Source organism: Lissotriton vulgaris, chromosome 6, assembly GCF_964263255.1.
Source record: "Lissotriton vulgaris chromosome 6, aLisVul1.2, whole genome shotgun sequence".
In the NCBI taxonomy this organism is placed as follows: domain Eukaryota; kingdom Metazoa; phylum Chordata; class Amphibia; order Caudata; family Salamandridae; genus Lissotriton; species Lissotriton vulgaris.
Genome location: NC_141694.1, coordinates 1,443,873,658 through 1,443,901,305, shown reverse-complemented (window position 1 = coordinate 1,443,901,305; position 27,648 = coordinate 1,443,873,658). Strand labels below are relative to the sequence as shown.

The following is a 27,648-nucleotide window of genomic DNA, read 5'->3' as shown; positions in this document are numbered from 1 at the left end:
ACGAGTTTGGTCAGACATGGAAAATCCAGCACTTACAGTGAACGCTGCACATGCTATACCAAGTCCCAGTGCAATGCAGCCATGGCAGCTTTTCACAGCACACAAGTTTGACAGAGAACGTCTCACGAGTGCAGTTAAGATGAAGTCTAAAGAGAAACTGTGGGTGGTCTTAGGGCCAAATTCCTTTCGCATCAGCAAAGTGTTCCAAAATCAGGCGCACAACAATCTAGACAGACTACTTCAAAAAAATCGTTTATTTATTGCAGAAAATGTTCTATGTCATGTACAAGGATAGCCACGAAAGAAGTAATTTGATCAATAATAAACACACGTTTTTGAAAATGGCTGGTTGATAGTGTTCTGGGTGCAAATGGAAGTACATATAAGTAACCAGAAATACAGAGCAGTACAATTATTGCTGAATATCAGACAGTGTGTGCAGCAGTCACATTCACACTATTTTCCTTTTTCTTGTAGGTTGACCAGTATTTTGTCGTTTTAATACCAAGGTACTCCCCTTGAGGCAGAACTGGTGTTCCCTAGGGGCACTTTTGCAGTCCTGATACCTGTGATACTGTAGATTGGTCTCACCACCATGTGGTTTAAAATTCCAGTAAGTCCAGCGTGTGGTCAATACATTACATCAGAACACTCGACCGAATGTTTTTTTAAACATAAAATGGCACACATACATTATTAGCAACTCAAAAAACAAGCATTGGCCGCATGGGCGTGAAAGTGACGCGGCCGCGAAAGTGATCGCGATGCACTTAATGACTCATTTGGTGCTTGCTGGGAAACCACTTTTCTGCGTCTGCAGGTGAGCCAAAGAGGCTGAGAGAGGGTCATGTGACCTCACAACCAGTTTTACAAGCACCTTCCCCTCAAACAATAAGAACGCAAATGGAGAATGAGCCAGGACAAGGCAGAGACAGTAGCACATTCAAATCTGCCCTGAAATGAGACCACCAAATGCTTAAGACCACCAAAAACCCTACACTGGCAGAATGCATTGACACCAGTACCAACAGAAGCAAAGACATCTTTGCCATCTTCAAGGATTTTAGCTCACAAGAGGCTGCCTCAGACTTTGATTACCCCCTCACATAAACCTTGCCACTGTCTCAATCCTTCAGCAACAAAAATCTCTGCCATTTATAGCAACTTCAACGTACAACCAGACAGACCTCGACAAATACCTCAGACTTATCCATAGAACCTATGCTAACCACATGGCTCGTCGTCACCCCAGCAGAAACAGTCAAATATCAAATCGGGCCCCTGCCTCCATCACACCTACTCAAGAGGACTGCAACCCATCAGTGCCATGCTCGCACCCATTCTGAAAGCCTCTAACTCTTCTGCAAACTTCCCGGATGCCTGGAAACATGCAAGCATTCTCTCTTTTCTGAAGAATCCTCTATGGACCCATCAAGTCTCACAGACTACACACGGAACTCTCTGCTTACTATTCCCGGCTATCCCCCCCTCTATCAACCATGAGAAGATTCCAGAGAATTCAGAACTCTACTGTGTCTCCTCACTTATTGTATTTTTTCCACGAAGCTGAAGACCTGGCTTTGACCAGTCTAACTAGGCTAAAGATTTGGCTAGACTCACACCTATTCGGCACCAAGATACCCTCCTGGGTGACAGCTCAATCTATAAATCTGCAAAACATAGCAAACCCCCCCATGTCATCTCAGCCTTGCTTATTTGTAGGACCAGAAATGCTGCCCTTTTGCTACCTAAAAAACTACACTAGGGGCCATCTACATCCACAATCATGTACACAAACTCGCAACACACACCTATCATTCAGAGCAAACAAGCCACTTTTGCCGCCACCCACTCACCAAACACTGGACAACTCTACAAAACATTCTTACATACATTACTACCCTACATCCACAAAAGGGCCCTTTCACTCCTACACAAACCCCCACTTTGTATTAAACTACATTCCAAATCACATCACCAATACACTGCACACCCACACAGCACATATCCATAAGCCCCTCAAGCACAACACTCCCTTTTCACACCAAATCCTTCCACTAGCCTTTTCCTGCTCCAACCAGTGCCCATGCCAGCCTGCTCAACTCTTCACTTAATCCTATATCATAATGTTCCTTTACACCGCACCCTCTTCTTTTCATCGAAAACCCAGAACAAGTCAACTTGTACATTCCTGTCAAACAATAAGGCTAACTCTTCTTCCTGTTTGGCCTACAACCAACCTTCCTAACAAGTGTATTACCTCTTGCGTTCCAGAGACTCGCCTGTAACACATCCCACTCCACCCCCCAGTTCTTTACATTGAAATCCTACATATGAAGTTGCTAATCCAATCACAGATATTACTACCCCACTGAAAAATAACCAACCATTTTCAAATAAAATTCACACAATTAACAACTCTAATCCAACACAAAATACGGACACATCCCACTCTGCTTTCCCAAACTGAATCATGGCTAGGGGAAGACATGGCACCAGTATTGAATAAAACTGTTCCGCCAGGCTATTAAACTGTGACACAAAATCGCATGGGCACAGGGAGAGGTGGATTAGCAATAATATTTACGGAAACAAGAAATCTCACTAAAGCCGAGGATGCTTCCTTAGAAGGTTCTGATGCCCACTGTGTCAGACAAAACCCTACCCAAAGCTTCCTGTGTAACCTTCTCCTTTATAGACCAACACCTACCAATGGGACATTCCCAGATAGCTTTATACACAGATTCAAAATGTCTTACATCCTTGGTGATCTGAATAGACAGGAGGCTTGAAAAACCTAATACGTTGCACTCCGAAACAATCCTCATTGGCCTCGGCCTACTCAACCTACATCAGTTCATCCCCAAACCCGCACACAATTCCGAACACATTTTAGATGTCATTTTTGCCAACTCAGACCTAGTCGCATTCAATAGGATTATTCTAGTCATGTGGTCTGATCACCACCAGGTGACCTTCAGTGCGCAACACTAAAACTCACCACAGCTAGCATACCGGTCTGACTTTTGATGGTGGCTGGGTTTCAGGAAGAGATTTTGGAGGCAATTTAGCGCTTTCTGGACCCGAGAAAGGGCTTGGTTCTCTCGGACGTCACATTGTGGGAGACACTTAAGGTAATCATTAGGGGTGAAATTATTTCCTACACTGCACTCCACAAGGCCCAAATGTGCATTGAAATCAAAGCGTTGGAGCAGGAGGTTGAGGGATTGGAGGAGGGTGCATTCCAGACACCGGGTCCATCAGTACTCCATAAATTAGAAAAGGCCTGAGAGGTGATGCACGCCAAGCTCTGGGTCCAGGCCAAAACTGTGGTTCCAGACACCAAATACAGAATATATGAGGCCAGAGATACCGGCAAATTGCTCTATTGGCTAGCAAAGAGGAAACCAGCTCTTATAGGCCCCTGTCCCTATTAAATTTGGACTACAAGATTTTGGCTAAAGTTCTTGCGATCCGTCTGTCACTGCTGATGGAATACATTATTTCACCGGTCCAATCCGGCTTTGTTCCACACAGGTCCACCTCCCTCAACCTGCGGACGCGGTTCTCGGTTTTGCATAGAATCGACCCTTCTACCCCCGCTGCAGCAGTATTTTTGGATGCCGAAAAGGCATTCGACACTTTGGAGTGGCCCTTTTTTCTATCGGTTATAAGGCGTATGGGTATGCCGGAGCAGTTTGTGGCGACGGTTGAACTGCTGTATACAGCACCTACTGCCCGGATCCGTTTAAATGGCACCATCTCTGCGAACTTCACTCTTTCACGAGGCACCAGTCAGGGATGCCCCTCATCCCCTCTGCTGTTCATCCTTGCGATGGACCCTCTGGTGTGCCATTTTCAGGAGAAGCACATCCTCCGTGGGCTTCAGTTTCGCACTGGACCTCTACTCGTCTCTTTATATGCGGACGACACGATTTTATATGTTCGGACGCCTCGGACCAATTTGGAACCCTTGTTGCTGGAAATAGCCCGATTTGGCGATTACTCAGGCCTTCGAATAAATTGGCACAAATCTGTAATTTTTCCGCTTACCCCCTCCACCTCGCAATGGACGTGCACTTTCCCTCTTGAATGGAACACTGACTCCGTGAAATATCTGGGAATCCATGTCCATCATCCGCTTAAATTATGGCCATGCCCTGGACTTCTTGGAAGACAACACGGAACGTTGGCTTCGACTTCCCTTGTCTAGGGCAGGTCGGATTGCCATTATCAAAATGATTGTACTTCCTCGGTTTTTGTATTTATTTAACAATATCCCTATCCCACTTACCAGGATTTTTTTTCTCGCAACTTCGATCCGTCTTGTTGCGTTTGGTATGGGGGGGGGTTGGGGGGGGGGAAGAACCCCCGAGTGGCCTGGCGTACGCGTACGCTTCTTTATGAGCGAGGCGGCTTCGGAGTGCTCGATTTTTTCCTTTATTATTTAGTTGCGCAATGCTCGTATGCCTACTCCTGGTTTCACCCAGATGCCAGAATTCTTTATCTGAGACCTGAGGCCGATCTGGCGCTACCTGTAGCCCTTAATTCAATCCTTCCCAGAGGGCTTCCCCGAGACACTCAAGACATACAAACCGTTTCCACCATGTGCTGGGCCTGGGAGAAGCTGCACCGGCTGCTGCAAATTGAAAAACTATATTCTCCTGCCCTTTCGTTGCCTAACTCTCACTGGCTCCCCATCACTGGTGAACCGGTGGTGCGACGCACACTATCCAAATTCCAATTGGCCACGATCTGGGACCTCTTCCCGGATGGCCATGTTTTTTCCATAACAGAGGACCAGCGATTTACGGACCGAACGTTTATGGACTCTTTCACACCGACTAGGCTTAGATCCATGCTTCGTGCTGAGTTTCACACATTCCCACTTCCCCCCGAAAACGCCGACAGGCTCACATTCATAATTGAGAATCAGACGGGATCGCATGTGGTCTCGAAACTCTACAAACTCTGCCTGGCCTCGCTTCCTTCCTCGGATGCAGCGGTGCGGACCGCGTGGGAAGGTGACCTAGGTACCCAGATTACGGACGACCAATGGGCGGCGTGCTGCACTGCCCCTAGAGAAGTGTCCATTAACAGCAGACATAAGCTTATACACTATAAATTTTTGAGGCGGGTTTATCACACTCCGGCACTTGCTCATAAGATAGATGCCAACAAACCGCACTCCTGCCCCAAATGCAGAGCCCCACAGGCTGATTTCGCCCACCTGTCCTGGACGTGCCCGCTTTTGCAGGAATATTGGCTCCAGGTGCACAAGATTCTGGGCGACATTTTGGGCCTGACATTGGTACCCACTCCAGAAATAGCGCTGCTTGGCTATGTGGTCAATTTCCGGCACTCACTCCGTAAACTGGCTGCCATTTGGTTTCTATTGGCAAAACAGGAAATAGCGCTGCTCTGGTGTGCTAGACCTTCCCCCACCGTACAGGCTAGGCTCCGCAGCCTGGCCTATTGCAACATTAACAGTGTGCAATACTCCGAACAGCTTCCGTCTGCTTCCCGACCATTGGACATTTGGGGGCCAAATCGCTCATATGTTGCGAAACTTACCCAGGAAGCGCAATCATTGGGAGATTGGCTCCATTGTGCCTGAAGTGTGGGCTAAAGTGGTTTGTGGGAGGGCGCTGAGCCCATCCGCTCCGCTCCGCTGTTTCTTGGGATGGTACATCGAGGCCGCACACCCGGAAGCGGATAGTGGTGGTGAATGGGAATAACTTGTGTGCTGAATGTATCGACCTGATTTGTGCCTATTACGCGGCTGGTAATGCCTTCCCCCTTTAGTAATACCTGCCGTGACCTGAGCTGCGGCAGAATGTAATGATGCTTGCATTCCCTTGATTATTGTCCTCAATTTAACAAAGGTATTGTGCTAATTGTTCTGCTCCTCTGTTCTCACGTACTCACAGCTATTTTCTTTATCTTATTTCATATATTGTCATGCTTATGGTTTCACTGAAAGCAAAAATGAAAAAATTTAATGTGACATGCTCACTTACCATGATCCCTTTGCGCGACTGTTGGTTTATTGAACAAAGCTGCCTATGGGGCCTGTTGGAGGCTTATTTGATTTTTCTATGTGCAAAAGTGGATTGCTTATTTTGCTCAATAAAGAGACTTACCAAAAAAAAAAAGTTTGTCCCAGGAATCAGCGTTCGAGGGGCACGGATTGGTGACAGACCCAATGGGAATAGCTTTTGAGTTTGTAAATTAACATAAACTACTATATGAGACAAGGGATTGTCTGAATGAAACAGTAAATAAATGCATCATCTAGGACTTGCCCCTCCCAAGGTCACTAACCCGGGGATAGAGAGGCATTAGATGAGACAATATCGGAATATGAAATCTGGAGCACAATAACCAGCATTGAAAGACATGCTTAAATCTCCATTATAGTATATATGTTCAAACATTCCATTGTGAAACTTAAGTTTATTCAAAAGACATTTCACACCACAAAACCCAGAAACTTGACATCAAAAAAGTATAGAGGGAACCCCAAGTCTTTCACCAAGAGTGTGCGTATTACCAGGAATCGCGTGCTCTCAACAAAACGGTTAAAATCTAGAATTCAAGTGCAGTTTAACCTATAATGCACCTTGTGATGAATGAACATTCCAAAAATAACAGTTACAGTATTGTATACTTATGTGACCAAAATGCCCAGTTTAATCCAAATCACCTCCGTGCATAATCTTGTCAAAAATGCGTGCCGTCCATCAACCTGAATGCAAGTCCTTCTAAACTAGGTTAATATAGCCAAAATACCGGTGTCAACCTTTTACCATCAAAACCAGAAACAAGTGTAAAAGAAAACCTTCACCCTATTTACCATGCAGATTGATGGTAGATGAACAAGCCAAAAGTGATACAACACAAATACAATGAGAGTTAAATTCTATTAAAAAAATACATTCTATAAGAAAATAACCATAAAACTAAGTAAAATAAGTCGATAATGGGAAATATCGCTTGTGCCATATGTTAGAAATTACCGGATATCTAAATGTTGAGGAAAAAGGAATCAAATCATACTCAACCTTGTGTAAACCATACACCTGCAATCAGCGAATCATAGATGCCAATGAACGGAAAAATAAATGACAAAATCATGCTATTATGAAAAAACAAGCGGTACAAAAGGGGGTGGTGATGGATGGAGCATCTGAATCAAACACTCACACCCAGTCAAAAGATCTGGGTTTAATCCATCACCGTTCTTTAGCCCACTCTGCCACCCCAGTTCAGACATGGCTATATGCAAATCAGTCTGACCCTGTGCCTCATGGGAACAGTCCAGCCCGAACTGCCAAGCCATGTCTTCCCTGGACCGGAAACAAGCTTCCGAGGACCGGTTTCTGGCATTGCAGCCGTCTTCAGCCCGGCTTGCTTGAATCCAGTGGCAAAGTGAGCAAGGGACTCCCGTCTAAGCATACCCTGCCACACTTATGGCGGCCAAAAGCGGTACAAAAGGGGGTGGTGATGGACGGAGCATCTGAATCAATCAAACACTCACACCCAGTCAAAAGATCAGGTTCTAAAAAAACAAGCCATTTCAAATTTCTCAATCATGGCTCTATGTTGTCAAGTGTCCAATTTTTAATCCAGAAAGTTTCTCTTTGTAACAATCTTTTATGGTTGTCCATATCAGATGCAAGTTGAACCACTTAGAGAATTTAAAATCGCATCTGAGAGATGTTGTACATTCGATCAATCCAGTGTGTCGCTAATCTGGAATTCTTGTTTTGATTCCGGTGGTACCTTTATGTTCTGTATTTCTGATTTTCATTTTTCTTCCCGTTTTACCCACATATGATAAGCTGCAAGGGCATTTCATACAGTTCACAACATTCTTTGTATTGCAGTTTGCCAAGTGCTTTAACTTTGAGAATGCCCTCTTTGTGGGTGCACTACAGCATTTCCTACAATCACGTTTTTACAATGGCTACAATTGTGATATTTCTTGGTACTAGTATGAATCTCAGAAATAATCGTTTTTCTAACGCTTGTACTCGAATAAAGGCTTTGCATTAAGCAACCCATGGAAATCCGGTTCGACATGCAGTAGTTTCCATCATAAACTGATAATCTTGTTTCAGATTTGGTAGAAAATTTAGAGACAAGAATCATCCCAGAGGATTTATTAACTGGCGTTTTTCTTAATGTTCCTCCGCCAATGGTTTCGCCAGCTGAATTGCTTTGTCTAATGTTGAATTGGGATTACCTCTAACAAATGTAGTACTATGTCTCTAAAGCCAGCGAACAATCTTCTGAGTTAGAGGTAATTTGTTTTATCCGCAAGAATTGAGAATTCGATAAATGCTGCTTGAGTGTTTGCGGATGAAAACTCGGAAAGTGCAAGGTATTAATTCGGCCCACAGTTTTTTCGAACACTTTGGTTTGAATGCCTGTAGGTGTTACAATAACTAGCACACCCAAAAAAGACATTTCTTTATTACCGATGTGAATGAATTGAATAAAGTGATTTCTGGAATTGAGCATATGTATGTTATTCTCAAGACTTTCATCTGGACCTTTTCAGATTAAAAGATGTCATCTATATAGCGTAGACAGATAATCAAATGGCATCCTTCGCCTTAGCTGACATAGCCCTCCCCAGCTGCACCTGACTGCCCCCGCTCTCTCATGTACTGGTCATCAGATCTCTCTCTCTCTGTGTGACTCTGTCCCTGTGTCCACCCTGGCTACCCCTCCCTTCTCCTCACATGGGCAAGTCATAAACCCTCTTCTTCTGCAAGGCCCTGTCCTTGAGAGTCACGGCCGCGCCTGACCAACACCTCCTTCCCTTCCATGAATGCCCCTCTGTTGACAAGCCTTCCCTCCGCGCTCGATTGTCCACGCGGCATGAATACCACTCCTTTGATGACCCCTTCCCCCGAGTCCGGCTGACCACACATGTCCGAGGCCATCGCCTGAGCCAGGAGATACCATTTACTGCCCTTATTGTATGAAGTCACTCCTCTTCAAAGGATCCTCTATTGGTCTTAGCCACCCCACCCCCTGGGCTATGATCAGGCGTACACATCCTACGAAACACTCAGCTGCGTGATTGCCCTCCCCCTCTTATCAGCAGGTCAAGGGTCCCCATTGTGAACACATGTGGGGTAGGATTGACACGAGGATTATAGAGATGTCTTTCTTTTGCGTCATACTGTCCTGATTGTGTTATCAAGTGTTCTGTAGGGTATAAAAGCAAGAGTCTCAGCTCACTTGTTAGAGCACCTCCCGAAAGACACTGTTTCGTGTCCGAAATGACTGGCTCTCCTCATGAGAATTAAACTCTGTTCTTGATTCCTGCTTCCTGCGCCCGTCTCTTTATTTGGTAATTATTCAACATGGGAACTAAGAGGCGGTTTGCGCCAGCGGCCTGGGCATCGATAGGATTATGGGCTCATTTTCCACAATTGGCGCCCACGTGGGGCCCATCAGTGACATAGGGTCCGATAAGAGAGATCCAGACGAAGAAGTGAACATCTAAATGATCGGGGCATGCCTGCCTTGAGAGGGCCCTCGCCCGGCTGCCGATCGACAGAACTTCACCAATTCTGAACTGACCTCTCTTGAATGACCTATTGTCCTGACTGGAATCCCATAGGAATGCTACATGGAGTAAGAGAACGATCGGGCGCTGGAGGAGGGAGTCGAAGAACTGTCCGTATGGTCCGGTCCGGGTAAGATTAAGTAGGGCGTTTTTACGCCTGATTGGTAGGGTGGTCCTATCCACCTGATTGATTGATTGATTGTATTGAAAATCGGTATTTGTATACTGATATTGTTGGTATTGGTTCATTTAGCTTTGAAGGCTACTTGACATATTGGTTCTCTTCTGAGAACGAGACATTCTCTGTTTGCAAACAGCGGCGAATAGGAACGTCGTCCCTCTTTGCAGATAGAGAAGGGTAGGTAATGCAGACTTTTGTTCCCGGTATAATCCGTCATGCCTACTTTTCTCCCCACTGATTGTTTGAAGTCGATTAATAATCGATTGTTGCTCTTTGAGATCTTCCCTGTCTACAAACTGAGACGAGTAGAAATATTCTGTCTTCCTTTCTGGATAGCGAAGGGCAGGTAATGCAGACGTTTGTCCCCGTTGTAATCCGTCATGCCTGTTTTTCTCCCCACTGATTGGTTGGTTGCCTGGACATTGTTGTTCCAGGAATTGTTTCGTTTGAGGTATTTTCTGCCTGCAAACAACGTGGAATAGAAATATTCTATCTAGTCTTTGCAAGTAGTAAAGGGTAGGTTATGCCCCTTTGTGAATTCGTCAGTCCTACCCACTCCCCACTGTTTGGTTATTTGGGGGGTAGCTCGCATGGTCCGCCCAGGAGACTACCCTTATGGAGGACATATGCTCCCCGCTCATGGGCCATTTAGTGGAAGTAGACCATCTGGTCCGTCCAGGAGGCTACCCTAGTAAATGGAAGTACATCGCTCGGTCTGTCCAGGATGATACCCTAATGAAGGAATATATGTTCCCCTTTTGATCGATAATCTCGTTCCACCCCGGACCATTTATTGGAGGGAACTCGTCTGGTCCGTCCAGAAGTACCCCCTAGTGAAAAGGACACATAAAAATATGAAGTGATCACCGTTCCCTACTAACAGAAAGCTTTAGCTCGAAACACGCTAAGGAAGAGAAAGAAAAACAAAAAGAAATAAGGCTAAGTCAGTAACCCCCTGATGAGCTTTTGACTTCACTAAAAATAAGAAACATTAGAAATAGTTCGTAATAAGAAATGTAAAATGGCTAAAAGTTTGACAGCAAAAATAGCCACGAGGTAGCTAGGCTTCAATGCCCATTCCTGCTCCCAACATGTCTGCCTCATTGCCCGCCACGCCCAAAATAACGGTCACGTGAAATAGAAACAATTCAATAGGTACCTACCCCCATTCCGGAAGCTCCCGAAGTGCAACAGGTCCGCGGTTACGCCCATCCGGAAGGCGAGGCCTCGAGGCACGAGGGGCTCGCCTGGCCACGGTCGGTAGGAGATGATGTTGGGCAGGCGGTCTAAAGAATGACAAAGACCTCTCCATCTCTTCTCTTCTGCTGCCCTGCAGGCCACGGGGGGAGGGAGCTGTCTTGCCTCAGCCGCCGACCACTCCCCACCCCCTCTCTTGCCTGATCTGGCCATCAACGAGGACCGGAGCCAAGGCGAGGTCGGACAACCCTGGAAGTTGCAGATAGTCCCGTCACATGCCATCGCCTGCACAGTTGCAAGTAGTCCCGCCACATGTCAACGCCTGGACAGTTCCAGGTAGTCCCGCCACATGTCAAGAGAAAAGGGGGGGCTGTCTTGCCTCAGCCGCCGACCACCCCCCCCCATCTTCAATAGCCAGCACGGCCAATATCGAAGCGACGGAGCCGAGGAACGGCGCGGGGTCGCTGGAAGGGGGAGGCGGCGCGAACGAGCCTCCCCCACCTCCCTCCAGGTGGAGGCTTCCAGCGACACCCCAATGCTCTTACTTAAGAGGGTCAACATCAAAAAGCGGTCTTCTGCCCAGGACGGGCACACGCTCCATGCCTTCTCTCCTCGACCTTGAAGATTCTATGAGAGCCGGGGGGGCACCCCGATCCCTCCTCATGGGCGCCCCCGCCCCCTCACTGGGAACGACGACATCGGTGCAACTCCTGCCGGCACCAGCCTCGGATTGGAAATGGCTAAAATGCAGCCACGGCACAGACTTGTTCAGTTCCGGAGGAACACCAGGATGACCCGGTAGGAAAATTGTTGCCGCCCTTCCCACTCTTTGACTCATGGTCCATATTGTTAGACTGTTAACCACATAGCACAAACTTTTTGAACTGCCAACGGAAGGTTCTGGGCCAACCATGCGAGACTAGAGACATTCTGACTATGCTGGAACTCGCCTGACCCCTCCCAAAATGGCGCCGACACAAAATGAGACGTTTTGAATAAACCTTGTCGCACCCTGACCACGCAGCTTTTTGCCTCGAGATATGTATGTAGTTTTCTTGGATAATGAAAGTAGATACGAAGGATGTTGAGTATGTGCTTGGACAATGAACTGACTTAGGGTGGGTACTGATTATGATATGGAAAATGAATTGGTGTAATTTGGGTAACGAATGAACATTGGGTAATGAATTTATGAATTTATTAAAGATGAATTACTGACATGCATCATGCTTGCTCTGTAGGGAAGTTTTAATACGATTTTATTGCACTGCTGCACTTTATGCAATGAACTGCCACCAATTTCGTTTATTAAAAGTATTTTGAAAAAGAAAGCATGGTTGTAGCAGTTGCATTAATGAGTTTTGGATGTTCTACTACTGTGAGCGAAGAATAAGTATGATGAAGGATGTAGATCAAAAGGGATCAGATATTTAGCAGATACATTATGTATTGCAGGCAGCCAGGAAAAGTGTTTTAGACACCCTTAAAACGACACCACAGAAATGCCACCTGGCCGTCACCCTTGCACCCGACAGAGAGGGTTACGACCGAGTAACTCATGTAGATATGTAGATCGTCAATGATCATCTATCTGACATTACTGGTCCCTCTAGGCTTAAACGCCGAGATAGTAAAAGAAATGCAGTACGTGGAGATAGGTCGAGTATGTGGTAGGTAAAAACATTTTTGGACTACTACATGCTGATGTACTTTGAATGCTGCAATCCCCCCCACCTCTTCTTTTCCCTCCCTTCTGCAGGTCACGTCAGAACGTCGGCTGAAGTGTGGAAGAGCGACGGTCGGACCACCGACGAAAAAGGGAAAGAGGGAATATGTGTGTAGTCGTTATAACGATAAGTTTTTAAAAGACGTAGGTTTAACATGACTGTTCCTCCTTAGGACATAGCGACTGAGAGGATGGACTGACATAGAAACTGGACAGGTACTGAATGACGAAAAATTGACTAGAAATGACGTGTTAAATAATGTAACTGGACGTTTGACTAGGTAGGGAAAGGACAAAGAAAAATTATACGGGTAAGGGTTGCCACGGCACCACCCGTCTAGGAAGTTAGAAATGTTGCTGATGTTCAAAATGCACTACCCCCTTTCTCACACTCTTATAGATATAGCCAAGCTGTCCGACTGTTCTCCCGATCAATACTTGCCGTTGCCTCAGCCTGGAGAACTTCCCACCAAAGGAGGGAACAGAAAAATGGTTTAAGATCCAACCATGGGTAACTAGCACGGCCAGGTTAATTACTGATCGACCAACCGAGGTGTGAGTATTGGTAATTGGGAACGCTCGCAGGCGTGACAAGCGAGAAGGGAAAGGGGGGAAGGGTAGAAAGAGCTAAGCACGTAGATAAATAGGATAGTAAAGATACGTAGGATATATATAAAAACAGATCTTGTAGGCTAACAACTGTTTCCTGTCTTGTCGTGAATGTCTTGTATATGTGTAATACATGTGCCGTCTTCCCTGTCTGAGTTTGTGTGTGTATAATGTACGAATTTATGTCTTCCCTCTGTCTGTATCTGCGTGTTACCTGACCTTTGCTGTTCCGTGTTGTGAGCGCACTAAATGACCTATTTTCGTACACGTCTCTCTCTCTCTCTCTCCACCCCCTTATCTCTCTCTCTACATGTCATACGTGTACCGAATGGCTCGTTTAGATTGCGGACGACTCTCACTCTCCATGAGAGTCTCCCTATTTTTCTCCCTCTTTTTGGTAAAACTGTACCCCACCGGTACCAGTCTGATTTGATACATATTGAACACGAAGGTGTTCAGCGAAATTGACCGAAACTAAAATGATTGTATCTCGCCATATTACTGCCTCTCCTTTCTGCAAAATAAATGAACTTGAATTGGCTGAGAAGGAAAGGACAGGTAAGACGACTAAAGTCCCCCAAATCTGGCCATTTATAGGGGAACTGTATGTCAATGGCACCTTATGTCTGTTCTTCAGAGACGAACGCCAACGTCTAGATTGAACCCCAATGCCCAGATTGCCCCACCCCCTTTTGCACCCAAGCGCAAGCGCCCGAAGCATCCCCGCCCCATTTTTGATAGACCCCAGTTGCTGTCCCAAATATAAACATGATGACCATGAGTAGCTGTTGACCCCCGAGAAAACCCTGTTTTGCCTGACTCTCGATGATGGCACCTCCGCCCTGTTTGGAAAGGTTAGCCAGTCCTGATGGGAAATGCTCTGTAATGCTGAATATGATGTAATGCACAGTTGATGGGAATCTCATTTACCTCACTTGACTTATAAATAAGACGATGAATAGACCTGCCATGAACCCAGTAGGAATACTGACACATGCACTGCTTGGTAATAGGACCTCTGACTGTGACCAATGAGCGTATCTCCCAAATGCGTAGAATTGAGGGAGGAATTCACATGCGTAGATATCTTCTTCTGCCATTTCTCTAAAACCTTGTCTTGTACCTATTCAAAGATTCACGATTACCGAAGGAGATGGGTCAGATGTGACGTACAGCCTGACTGCGGATCTTGGGACACGTGTGACCTCGACCAAAGGTGGAGCCGCAGAGCAACAGGATACGGGACGAGACCGCAATTTCAACGTGGAAAAAGAAAAAACGACGGGCCGCCTTGAAGCCCTCCGTCTGCTAACCCACGTGTGCCTGGAGTCTCCGTCCCCCCCTTCTTTGGGCTCGATTGATGGGCCTGCCTGCTTGTTATCCTTTGCTCCCTTGGTCCCTTTTGTGTGTCCCAGGAACTCTGACCCAACTCCCCCCTCTCTCTCCTATCGACTATTTGAACCACACTCACCCTCATTCCCACGTGACTTTTTGCCAAAGGAAAAGAACTGCATACCAGTGGGAATAGGGTGTTGCCACAGAAGTGTAGGTGCCGAGCATAAGGCGCCGCCAAACGGATTGTCTAGGGAACAGGACTGTGGTCTAACAGCAGAGGACTGACCGCACCCTGCAACGCGTAAGGATAGAACAGAGCTGGACCTATAGCTCCCCCGCCGGTGCTCAACAGCGCCAACGAAAGTACACGGACTAGAGCCTACCAGTGATGGCTCAATGATACAAAGACACTGTGACGAAGAAATCTTGTGTATTGAACTGAATTCCGCTCTCAACTACCTGGTCAAAACTGTTCATTGGTCACATTTTTAAGTTAGAAAGATTTATGCTATGAAGTGCGTTTAATTGTCAGGAACACAACGAAAATGTAATTTCCTATGTGCTGCATTCTGCCCGTCACCTCGACTGTCTATGATTGTACGCCAAATGTTAGTATCGACAAAATGCTAATTCATCAACGATGCCTGTCTACCTGTAAACCCATCAATTGCAAAAATTACTGCTGTTATGTAAAAAGGGGCGACTGTGAAAGTTGAAGAAATTGATGTACATAGACAGCATTCATTCCCCTTCTTCTCCCACTCCTCTCCCTGTGAGCACCATGAATACCGTAAACTATTGACCGTATCACTCTGCCAGTAAGAGCCCATACCCCTATGCATATGTACAGCCAGTTTAGGCACCATGGCCTATTTTACCCATTGGAATCCCCGGCTTCCCACCTGCGCGTACCTTACACCCCCTCTCTCATGCATAGACCATGAAACCCTCTCCCTCTGCGCGACCCTGCTGTGAAAGGCAACTCTCCTGCTTGACCTGCACAAAACCCCCTCCATTCCCTCTTGAAGAGGCATCCTTCGCCTTAGCTGACATAGCCCTCCCCAGCTGCACCTGACTGCCCCCGCTCTCTCATGTACTGGTCATCAGATCTCTCTCTCTCTGTGTGACTCTGTCCCTGTGTCCACCCTGGCTACCCCTCCCTTCTCCTCACATGGGCAAGTCATAAACCCTCTTCTTCTGCAAGGCCCTGTCCTTGAGAGTCACGGCCGCGCCTGACCAACACCTCCTTCCCTTCCATGAATGCCCCTCTGTTGACAAGCCTTCCCTCCGCGCTCGATTGTCCACGCGGCATGAATACCACTCCTTTGGTGACCCCTTCCCCCGAGTCCGGCTGACCACACATGTCCGAGGCCATCGCCTGAGCCAGGAGATACCATTTACTGCCCTTATTGTATGAAGTCACTCCTCTTCAAAGGATCCTCTATTGGTCTTAGCCACCCCACCCCCTGGGCTATGATCAGGCGTACACATCCTACGAAACACTCAGCTGCGTGATTGCCCTCCCCCTCTTATCAGCAGGTCAAGGGTCCCCATTGTGAACACATGTGGGGTAGGATTGACACGAGGATTATAGGGATGTCTTTCTTTTGCGTCATACTGTCCTGATTGTGTTATCAAGTGTTCTGTAGGGTATAAAAGCAAGAGTCTCAGCTCACTTGTTAGAGCACCTCCCGAAAGACACGGTGTTTCGTGTCCGAAATGACTGGCTCTCCTCATGAGAATTAAACTCTGTTCTTGATTCCTGCTTCCTGCGCCCGTCTCTTTATTTGGTAATTATTCAACATGGGAACTAAGAGGCGGTTTGCGCCAGCGGCCTGGGCATCGATAGGATTATGGGCTCATTTTCCACAATTGTTAAAAAATGTATTGATTCTCAAATTTAGCCATGAGGATGTCTGCATAGCTGGGTGCTCAGGAAAAACCTATGATGTCCCGTTCTTTTAAAGAAACAATTTCTCTTTACATTGAAAATAGCTGTGGTATAAGGAAAAATGAAATTGTTCCAATAAAAACCTTGTCGGCACCAACATTATCCCATTGCAAAAGAGCCCATTCCACAATATTGATACCCTCAATGGGGGGAATAGATGTATATAAAGCATTAACATTGATGGTACAAACCCACCAATCTTCGATTTGGTTGATTTATATTTGGGCTAATCTGTTGAGGAATGCTGTAGTTTCCTGAACATAGGATTTCCAATGTTGCATTATGAGATGAAGAAATGTGTTCAAAATGTTTTCCCGAGCTTCACGTAGTGAATCATAGGCAGATACAACAGGTCTAAACAGTGGGTCCGTGTGATGATTAGGAAGTTTTGCTAACATGTACATTTTTGGTGTGCGTGGAAATTCTGAAGTAAGAAAGAGTTTCATGTTCTCATTGATCCAATCCATTGCAAGAGCCTTGCACAAGATCCCCATTTAGGGTTGCTTGCAATTCCATTGTGGTGTCAGCCTTGAGTTTTATATAAATGTTTTCATCTTTAACATGAGTTTTGACTTTTGCGTAATAGTAGGTTTGATCCATAACAACCAGTGCACCTCCTTTATCAGCAAATATAAAAAATTAGCTTTTGATAGTTCACTAATTGTATTTGTATGTGGATTTATTAAGCGCGATTGATGCCCGGGGGCGTCCAAGCGCTGTGGGACTGACAGATGTATAGGCAGAGGCGGGGGTAGTTACCAGAATTATTGTGGAGAGTTGAAAAGGAGAGTCTTGAGCTGTTTCCGGAATGAGGTAAGATTGAAATTGGCCCTCAGCTGAAGGGGAGGGCTCATGCTAATGCTAATGCTCTTAAAATGCCCCATTCTTTTTTAGCGAAATTGTTTGTGCATTGTTGATTGAAATTCAAACATTTCAAGTCATTCTTGACCAGAGTTTCAAACGAATCCAGTGTTTTGGGTGAAACTGGTGACATGAAGGTACTTTTTGGTTTAAATTCTTTATATGCATGCTCGTCATCTGCAATTTCTATGGTTACCAAAGTACCGAAAAATATTTCAGATGTAAGTTACGCATGAATTTAAACAAAGACATTTCAGTCTATATGTAGAAACAAATGATGTTCCTTTGTTTAAAACCGAAATCTGTTGAGATGTTAGAGTTGCAGATGACATATTTATCACTAGATCCTTGATTGGCTGTGAATCACTCTTCTCTTTTTCTTTGTCTTCTCCTCATTTTTCTGTGCCTGATTCAGATCGGTTGTTGATTGGTTCGGGACTGTTTGGGGCTGGGCTTGTGGATAAAAACAGTTTATATTTGAGAGTTGGTTGATCCAATCCCTGGTTGTTTATCCGCATACACAGTAGCTATATCAATCGGCTGAAGTTATGAAATATGCCCCTCTGTTGCTAAACTTTTTTCCGAAGACATACTGCTTGCTTTTTTTATTAACCTGTTTTTTGGAGTATACATCTGACAAAGAATATACTTCTTCGTGTTTGTGATCAATGGTGTCTATTTTAAACTTCCGTAGCTTCCTTTCCTGAATTTCCTTTGCATAGCAATCCAGTTGGTTGCTATTTCATCAAGGGTGATTTTCCACTGGATGTCATCCATTCTTTGTTTAATTCAGTTTTTATTACATGAATCTCTTCTACATCCTGCAGGACACTAGGACAGTTCTCTTCAATGATTAACAGGATCAAATCTAAATAACATTTGTTCAAAATAGCTTACCGGTATTCAATAAAACGTTTATAAGATTTACATAACAATGGTTTAAGACGTATGCGTATCCCACAAGGAATTCTTTTGGTTTATTAGAATATTGGATTTGGGTTGTTGTGTGTAATTCTTGGGGATTTTTTCCCTGTGTGAAGTATTCAAGTTGTTTTTTGTGCTGAGTGACAGTTACCATTTCCATGCTATAGGTCTCGGTTTCTTAAATGTAGGCATAGCTTTCCATAGCTTCACCTGTAATATATGCCAATGTGTCAGCTTTATTTTCAGTTAAATGTGCAATATCGTCATAAGACCTTTTCGCTGTGGGAGTGGTTCTGACAGTTCAAGACAGTTATGTTAACTATGATACAAATGGCTAGCCATTAGCGGCACTCCATTTTGAATGTGACAGACTTGAACCCAAAGAGTTCTTTCTTTGAAAGTGTGTGTGTACTCTCCCCATACACAAGGTAAATTCAGAAACTGCTGGTAAACAGCAGGCTATCCAGTCCCAAGATGTACAACTAAACGAGGTCCATAGATGTTTTAACATTTATCTGTAAGTAAAGCCACTTAAGACTAAAAATTATTATGGAACCTTCAATTGTGATTTTGAACGTTTTATTGTGAATCCATTGAGCGACATGCCTAAATCTCCATTATACTTAGTATTTAGGTTCAAACATACATTCCATTGTGAAATTAGCGTTATTGGAGCTGGGTCACGTCCAGGCACAATTGGTGACAGCTTGCAGTGGAATGGAAGGCTATCACATGACTGGCCCCTCCAACCCTGAGGATTTAGGTTTTTAATCTGCTCAGGCTTTGCTTTATCTAACAATCAGCATGTTTTAGAAAGGACTTCAGTTTTTCCAGTGCCCATTTAGGGCACTCACAAGGTTGTGGAATTGTTAAAAAAGTGTATACTTCTGCAACTTAAGCTGGAATGGGAGATCAACTCAGTCATCAGTCTCATGTATATGTTGAAAACAGTTACAGTGGAGTTCCCCTTGGTACCCTACATGGTATGTGTTTCACAGGACGAGTCAAATCTGATTTGCTGCCTGTGGTATAACAAAAAAAAGGATGGCACCAATGGCGCACCATAGGCAGGGTTCCAGCCCTTTTGTCTAAGCACTCCTGTGACAGTTTGTGATATAAGCAATGCTCTTGTCAAGAATCCAGACTGACCCAAGCCCATGGAGGAAAACAGACCTTCTGCAATCTCAGAAATTGTGGTATCTGCTCCCCACCCAGTGTTTAAAATGTAATCATCTTTCAAATACAAGTGAGTTAGCACGTGTCCCGCTCAAACACTGCAGAGGAAGGTCTGATGCCTGTAGTGGAAAGATACAAATTTTCCAATCAGAGCACTGAGAGCAAAATGCTCATGGGTTGGAAAAGCAGGACATTAGAGGGGCAATCCATTGAATCAGGAGTAGGGAAGTGAATTGGAAAGCAAAGTCATCCAATCATGAGTAATGAACTGGAAACAACAGGTTTTGCCAACAGAGAGCAATAGTTGTTTGTAGCTTAGACATCAAAATGTGCCTCAAAGTCTGTCAACTTTTCCGCTCTGCTGAGCAATTAAGCTCATGGAATACCTCAGTGTTATGACAGGCAGTAAACATGGTAGTAGGGAATGAGAAATGCTAAAGTTATTTTTTTTTAACTGAATGAGGAAGCAGAGGATGCGGCTACCCAAGTTAACAGCCTACAAGCTTATACTAACGCACGGTTAACTGGGTTATATGACCAAGATGTAGAGATTCCTCAGGAATTTCCTGTTGTCATGTAATCACTCACATTAATTCATGTGTGTCAGATCATTAATAATGTGAGGGATTCCCTGACCAATGTACATTTCAAGAAATATCCACATCTAGCAAATAGTACCCAAGGTAACCATGTAATGTTCGAATTCTAAAGTTATACAGAGTAGGTGAGGTGCCTTTGGCCTACTAATACTATAGGGGATTACGTTTATGAAATAGCAACTTAACTAGTGATTAACCTACACGGAGATCGATGGGTGCTAGGATAAAAGCAATCCAAATGCAGTATGCAGCAGAGTGTGAGAACCATCCAAATTACTTATTACAAAACCCACCTGCATAATTGCATTATAATTGTATTAAAAGTAAAATGAATATAACAAAGCACACTTACAGTTTGACTTCCACCATAGCAGCTCAGTCTTGAAATAAGCTTAAATGAATAATTTTGCCTCAATTGAAATGAAAATGTCATCTCTGTTGCTTCACATGACTCACAGCAATGGAGTAACCTAAACTGAAGTAACATGTTTGCCCTCAAAAAGGATGTATGGAGCATACCCTAGTAAACCTATTTTATCCATTGTACACAGTAAATGTTTTAAAATAGCAAATCCTTCTCCTGAGAGAGGAATTCTGCGATACATATGTGTAATCAGTTTTTGAGAGGATTAGTGAAGTTGCAAGAACCCTTTCTGGAAACTAAAGATTGGGAAAAGTGCAACAGAGTATCTTCATATTACAGAACATTGATTAAGTTTGTTCACTTTGGCATTCACTGGAAGTGCACAGTCCATGACAATGCCAAGGTTTGGTGGTACTGAATATGCTACTTACTAGTATGCATCTGTTCTTGGCATGTAGGGCTGCTGACATTCATATCTGTGCATAGATCGCTGCCTAGTGTTGGGTCCGGATGATTGCACCTTGTTGTCCTGGAAGTGTCTTCGAAGTATCAAGAGATAGGTGGCTCCTCCCCTGGACTACAGTGCGCATGGGCATCGACTCCATCCCCAGATTGTTTTTAGCCATTGTGGCCAAGATGGAGTTTAACTCAGTGAATGATGACCATGCTATGAGTATATATGTGAATGCTGCAGCTGCTACAGGCGCCGGGGAGGAGGGCGGGCGATATGAATGTCAGCAGCCCTACATGCCAAGAACAGATGCATACTAGTAAGTAGCATATTCAGTTCGAGGCATGTGGGCTGCTGAATTCATATCTGTGCATAGAATACATAGCAGTCCCTCCATTAACGGCGGCCGCCGGTGCCTGCTGCAGCAGTTTGGAAAAGTGTCTTGAGAACAGCCTGTCCTACAGCTGCCTGCTGTTTGGAGTGCACATCAACACAGTAATGTTTAGTAAATGTGTGTGTGGTAGACCATGTTGCTGCTCTACATATGTCCTCTAAGGGAATGTTTCCAAGGAAGGCCATAGAGGCCCCCAACTTCCTGGTGGAGTGGGCTCTTGGCGGAATGGTAAGAGTGCATTTTGCTTTTGCATAGCAGATCTGGATACATTTAACTATCCACCTAGCAATACCAGCCTTGGAAATAGGGTTACCTTTGTGGTGTGGCGCAAAGGCGACAAAGAGTTGTTTAGTCTTTCTAAAATCCTTGGTCCTATCAATGTAATACAATAGGGCCCGCTTAACATCAAGGGTGTGGAGCATCCGCTCCGCCAGTGACTCAGGATTTTGAAAGAAAACAGGTAATTCGATTGTTTGGTTGATGTGGAACTGAGACACAACCTTGGGCAGGACCTTAGGGTTAGTGCGGAGCACCACCCTGTTGGAATGAATTTGGATAAATGTCTCTTGGATTGTGAGGGCTTGCAATTCACTGACCCTCCGTAGCGATGTAATTGCTACGAGGAAAGCCACTTTCCACGTCAAGAACTGAATCTCGCAGGAATGCAGTGGTTCAAAGGGAGGACCCATCAGTCTGGTAAGAACCACATTGAGGTTCCACTCAGGAGCTGGTGGAGTCCGTGGCGGAATGACTCGTTTGAGGCCTTCCAAAAAAGCTTTGATGGCCGGCACCTTGAAGAGCGAAAGCTGTTGTCTATTTTGGAGATACGCAGCCATCGCAGACAGATGAATGCGAATGGAAGTATAGGCCAGATTACACTTGTACAGATGGAACAGGTAACAGATGATGTCTTGAATGGAAGCATCAAGCGGGTTAATGTTGTGGTTTGCGCAATAAATGGCAAACCGCTTCCATTTTGCCGCGTAGCAGGCTCTAGTAGTAGGCTTCCTTGCCTCCCGAATGATGTCCATGCAATTGGGAGGTAGGTTTAGGTAGCCAAACTCTAGGACTTCAGGAGCCAGATCGCCAGGTTGAGCTGTTGCGGATCTGGGTGCTGAATGTCGCCATGGCTCTGCGTCAGAAGGCTGGGGGTGAGACGTAGCCTCTGATGTGGTACCACGGATAATTCCAGAAAAGTGGTGTACCATGGCTGACGAGCCCATGTTGGATCAACCAGGATGAGAGTCATCGAGTGTTACCTGAGTTTGCGTGCCACCAGCGGTATCAGCGGTGCTGGGGGAAAAGCGTACGCAAATTTGCCTGACCAGTTCCTCCATATCGCATTGCCCTGCGACAGTGGGTGTGGGAATCTGGCGGCGAAGCTTTGGCATTTTGAGTTCTCCTGAGTGGCGAACAGGTCGATCTCTGGATGACCCCACCTTTGGAAGTACGGCTGGAGTACTGATGGATGTATCTCCCACTCGTGCATTTGGTGGCTGTGCCTGCTGAGCAGGTCCGCCAGCTGATTGTCTTTGCCTGGGAGATGCTCCGCCATGAGGAAGATGTTCCTCTGAATGGCCCACTTCCACATGCTCTGAGCCAGATGAGACAGCTGCGGAGAGTGTGTGCCTCCCTGCTTCTGAATGTAGTACATTGCCGTCATGTTGTCCGTCCGGATCAACACGACCTTGTTGCATAGATTTACTTTGAAGGCCTTTAGTGCCATGAAGATTGCCATCAGTTCCAGAACATTGATGTGCATCTTCCCCTGTTGCTGCGTCCATAGTCCCTGCAAAGTGTATTGGAGTACATGCGCTCCCCATCCCTGGAGAGAAGCGTCCGTTGTCAGGATAATCTGTGGCACAGGCTCCTGAAACGGTCGGCCCTTGCAAAGGTTTCGTGGATTCCGCCAATGCAGAGAGTTGTATGCCCGACCGCTCACCAACACTAGGTCTTTCAACTGGTTGTGAGCCTGAGTCCACTGACGTGCTAAGCACTCCTGAAGCGGACGCATATGTAGTCTCGCGTGCGGGACAATGTAGATGCAGGAGGCCATCATGCCTATCAACTGCATGAACACTCTCGCTGGAAGCGAGTGTTGAGGTCTGAATCTTTGGATCAGCGACTGAATGTTGTTGACTCTCACTGAATTCGGCTGTGCTGTGGCCGCCAGAGTATTTATAGTCGCACCCAGATACTGCCGTATGTGGGCGGGCTGGAGATGGGACTTTGGATAATTCAGTGAGAAACCCAGATCGTGCAGAAGGTGAATGGTGTGGGACACGTGGTCGGCACACTGCTGGGCCGACTTCGCCTGAATGAGCCAGTCGTCCAGATAGGGGTAGACATGAATGTTTTGACGTCTGAGATGTGCCGCCACCGTCGCCAGGCACTTTGTGAAAACCCTGGGTGCCGTGGTGAACCCAAAAGGCAAAACCTTGAACTGCTAGTGCTGGTCTTGTATGGTGGACCTGAGGTATTTTCTGTGTGAAGGATGTAGTGGAATGTGGAAGTAGGCATCCTTCAGGTCCAGAGTTGCCAGGAAGTCCCCCTGTTGAAGCAGTGGGAGAACCTGCTGCAGTGTGAGCATGTGGAAATGCTCTGATAGGATGTAAAAGTTGAGGGGCCTGAGATCCAGGATGGGTCTGAGGGATCCGTCCTTCTTTGGAATAAGAAAGTACAGGGAGTAAACTCCCGTACCCCTTTCTTGCAAGGGCACGAGCTCTATTGCCCCTTTTGCAGCATGACTGCTACCTCCTGCTGCAATAAGTGCAAGTGCTCGCCGGACATAGAACGGTGCCTTGGTGGTATGTTGGGTGGAGTAGATGTGAGCTCCAGACAATAACCGAATTGGACAAGTGTCCTGACCCACCCGTCCGTGGTGATGGACTTCCACATAGGCAGGAACTGCTGGAGTCTCCCCCCGACCGGTGTTGCGTGGTCGGGGGGCAGCGACAAGGCGTCACTGTTTGTTGGCGGTGGAGGACCTGGAGCTGTTGCCACGTCCTCTGCCCTTGGTGTTGTTGCCGCGGTAACTACCTCGACCCTTGTTGGAATAAGAAGTTTGGGTGTTGCTTTTGTAGAACTGCGCTGACTGCGAGAGTTGACCCCTTGAGGTGCCCCTAGTATTGGAGCGACGAAAGGACCCACTCCGAAACTGCTGGGATTGCAAGGCACACATCGATTTTGTGGTGTCGGTGTCCTTCATCTTTTCAAGGGTGGTATCAACCTCAGGGCCAAACAGGTGATCTGGGTTGACCGTTTGGTTCAAGATGGTAGCTTGAATGTCCGGCTTGAACCCAGATATCCTTTGCCATGCAGGTCTATGAAGCATAACGCTAGTGTTAATAGCGCGTGCGGCGGTGTCAGCCACGTCTAGTGCGCACTTTATGGAAGCATTGGAGATAAGCTTCCCCTCCTGTATCAACATTTTTGTTGCTTCCTTATATTGATCTGGCAAATGCTGTAAAAGGGTCTCTAGAGTATCAGTGTGCCCTGTCATAACGTGCCAGTAGCGCCTGCGCGTTGGATATACGCCACATATTGGCTGCCTGCGCTGCCACCCTTTTCCCCGAAGCCTCAAAGACTTTTGATTCCTTGTCTGGGGGAGGAGCATCACCCGTAGTCTGTGAGTTGGCTCTTTTGCGGGCATTGGAGACAACCAGGGAATCCAGAGGCAACTGTCCCTTGATATAAGTTGGATCAGTGGGCGCCGCCCTGTACTTCTTGTCGATTCTCGGGTTGATGACCCTCGCCCGGGTGGGCTCTTTGAACACCTCAGCTGCGTGCTTCAAAACACCCTTCAGCATTGGCAGAGTCTTTACAGTCTTTCCAGAGACCGAAAAGGTGTCAAAGAGGAAGTCGACGTCCACTGGGTCAGCATGGAGCTGGACGTTGTGATTGGCTGCTGCCCTCTCAATGAGGGCATTGAAGGCCGCAGAGTCCTCAGTGGGGGAGGTTTTGGCTGAGAAAAGCTGAGGCTCCTGTCCAGAATGCGGGTCCCCTGGATCGCCAACAGCAGACCATGGTTCAGTCACATCCTCTGGGTCTGTGTAGATGGGATAGCTGTACTCATCCTAGTCGTCGCCTTCACCTGCCTCGACATTGGAATGAGTGGGCGAGAGTTCGTGAGCCTGTGGCGAAATGGGCTCTATCAAGGCAGGAGTACCAGCATAGTCCATCTTCCTTTTGAGTGGAATCTTGTATGACTCCAATAGTGGTTCAGGGGTGATCTTTCTTTTCAGGAGGGAAAGTCTGCCCGTGTTGGCGTCGATAAAATGCTCCTGACGCTCCTCCTCTGCAAGTGGTGGTTGCCGTGGGCCGGGGACCACCAAAGACGGCTTCGGCGTCGAAGACACCTTCTCGGGCACGGCGGCCCTTGGTTTAGCCGCGAAAGCCTTCGGCGCCGTCTTAGGCGGCAAGGTGAAAAGTATCGGCGTAGGCGCCTTCGCCGGTTTCTCCAGAGGCTTGGGCGGGACAGGGTCCTTCGGCTCGACTGCTGCGGCCAATTCCCTGATTCGTTGCAGGAACTCCGTAACCTTCTTAGTGAACGAGGCGGATGGACGCGCAGGTTCGACAGAGTCTTTAGCGGCTGGCTTTGGAGCGGAGACAGAGGATGCACCCTTCGGAGTCGACGCACTCGGCGAGGCAGAGAGGGACTTAGGGTCATCCTGACGCTTCTTTGGATCGAGAGTGGACCTTTTGGGGTCGTCGACCGTTTTCTTGCCTTCGAGTCGACCCTTGCCGGCGTCGACCGTCTTCGGCGCCGATGCGGCTCATCGGACCCCTTAACCTTAGGCTTCGATGCAGTAGCCTTCGGGTCGGCCATTTTGACATGGCTCTTCGGCTCAACGGCCATCTTCGATTTCTTCGGCGCCGAGGCCTCCGAAGTCTTCGACCTGACCAGTGCGACCAGCACTTTCGGTTTCGATTTTTCTGGCGTCGAGACCTTAGGTTTCACTTTCGGTTTTGGAGGCACCGGGAGTGATTCTGTATCAATGTCCGTGGCCGGGCCGGAAGGCGGAGTCGTGGAACGTACATCAAGGTCTCGGGTAAGGCCCGAAGGCGATCCCTCGACCTGGGCCTCATGAGTGTGGACGGCCCCGGAGTCAGTCTGAGGAAGCTCCTCGTCCGAGCTATCCTCTACGGTGGCAAGGGCCCCGTCGTCGTCCTCTACCTCCGACGACTTCATCGAAATCCTCGGCCTCTGCGTCGTATTCGTCCTCGACCTCCGACGCGGGGTTAGATTCCGTGATCTCCTGGATATCGTCGTCCTTGACATCCCCAGCATCGAAGATGTCCGTAGGTGGTGGGGCTGCTTGCTGGGCCTCCAGGCGCGCAGCTCGACGGAGCTTGAGCGTTTTCTTGGACCGGAACCTGGAACAGGCCATACACTTGGCCTCGTCGTTGTCCGGTGACAAGCACTTGTTACACACCGGGTGTACATCGATATGTGGGTACTTTGAGGCACACACCGGGCATCGTTTGAATGGACTTCGGTCCATGATGGATGAAGAGTCTGGAGCGTCGAGTAGGCCCCTCCGCGCCGAAAGCACGCGGAAGAGTAATGTCGGTTCGGAGCCGAGAAGTTACGAACCCGAACGAAAGACAATACAGACGCAAGTCCTAAAGACCTTTTGGTCTTAAGCAAAGTGAAGTTAATAACTATCGATTCCGACAGGAGGGAACCGAACACATCCGAACCCAATGGCGGAAAAAAACTATCTGGGGATGGAGTCGATGCCCATGCGCACTGTAGTCCAGGGGAGGAGCCACGTATCTCGTGATACTTCGAAGACTCTTCCAGGACAACAAGGTGCAATCATCCGGACCCAACACTAGGCGGCGATCTATGCACAGATATGAATTCAGCAGCCCACATGCCTCGAACTTTTGAAATTATTGGCAGTAGTTCTAGATCATCTGGTAGTTGGAGATGTTGGCTGCTGAAGGCTTTAAGGTGGATGTGGTGAAGGATGTTTGTTATTGCTTTTAGTATTTGTCTAAGAAATCCTTGATGATTGAGAGGGACGTGAAAGTTACAGACGAAGGGCTTGGCGCTGACCATCTATGTAAGTTGGGATAGAGTTGAGTATTGTTGAGGGAGAAGTGTAGAGTTAGGAGGGATGGGTGACTAAGAGGGAAGAGATCGATGTGATTACGGCTGTGGTGAAAGGGAGTGTGGGAGGTGAGTGATAGATTAGAAATGGGAATAAGATAGGGCTGGCCAACAACCTGGCCAGCACTGTTCCTACAATGATGAAAGGTCATTTGGGGCAGTATGATGACTCATTC

General features: G+C 46.7%; 1 protein-coding gene across 1 annotated transcript in view; it reads right to left on the bottom strand.

Annotated features, from left to right (window-relative positions):
- Positions 1-27,648, bottom strand: part of MTHFD1L (methylenetetrahydrofolate dehydrogenase (NADP+ dependent) 1 like) — an 884,753-nt gene that overhangs the window by 799,847 nt on the left and 57,258 nt on the right. The window lies entirely within an intron of this gene.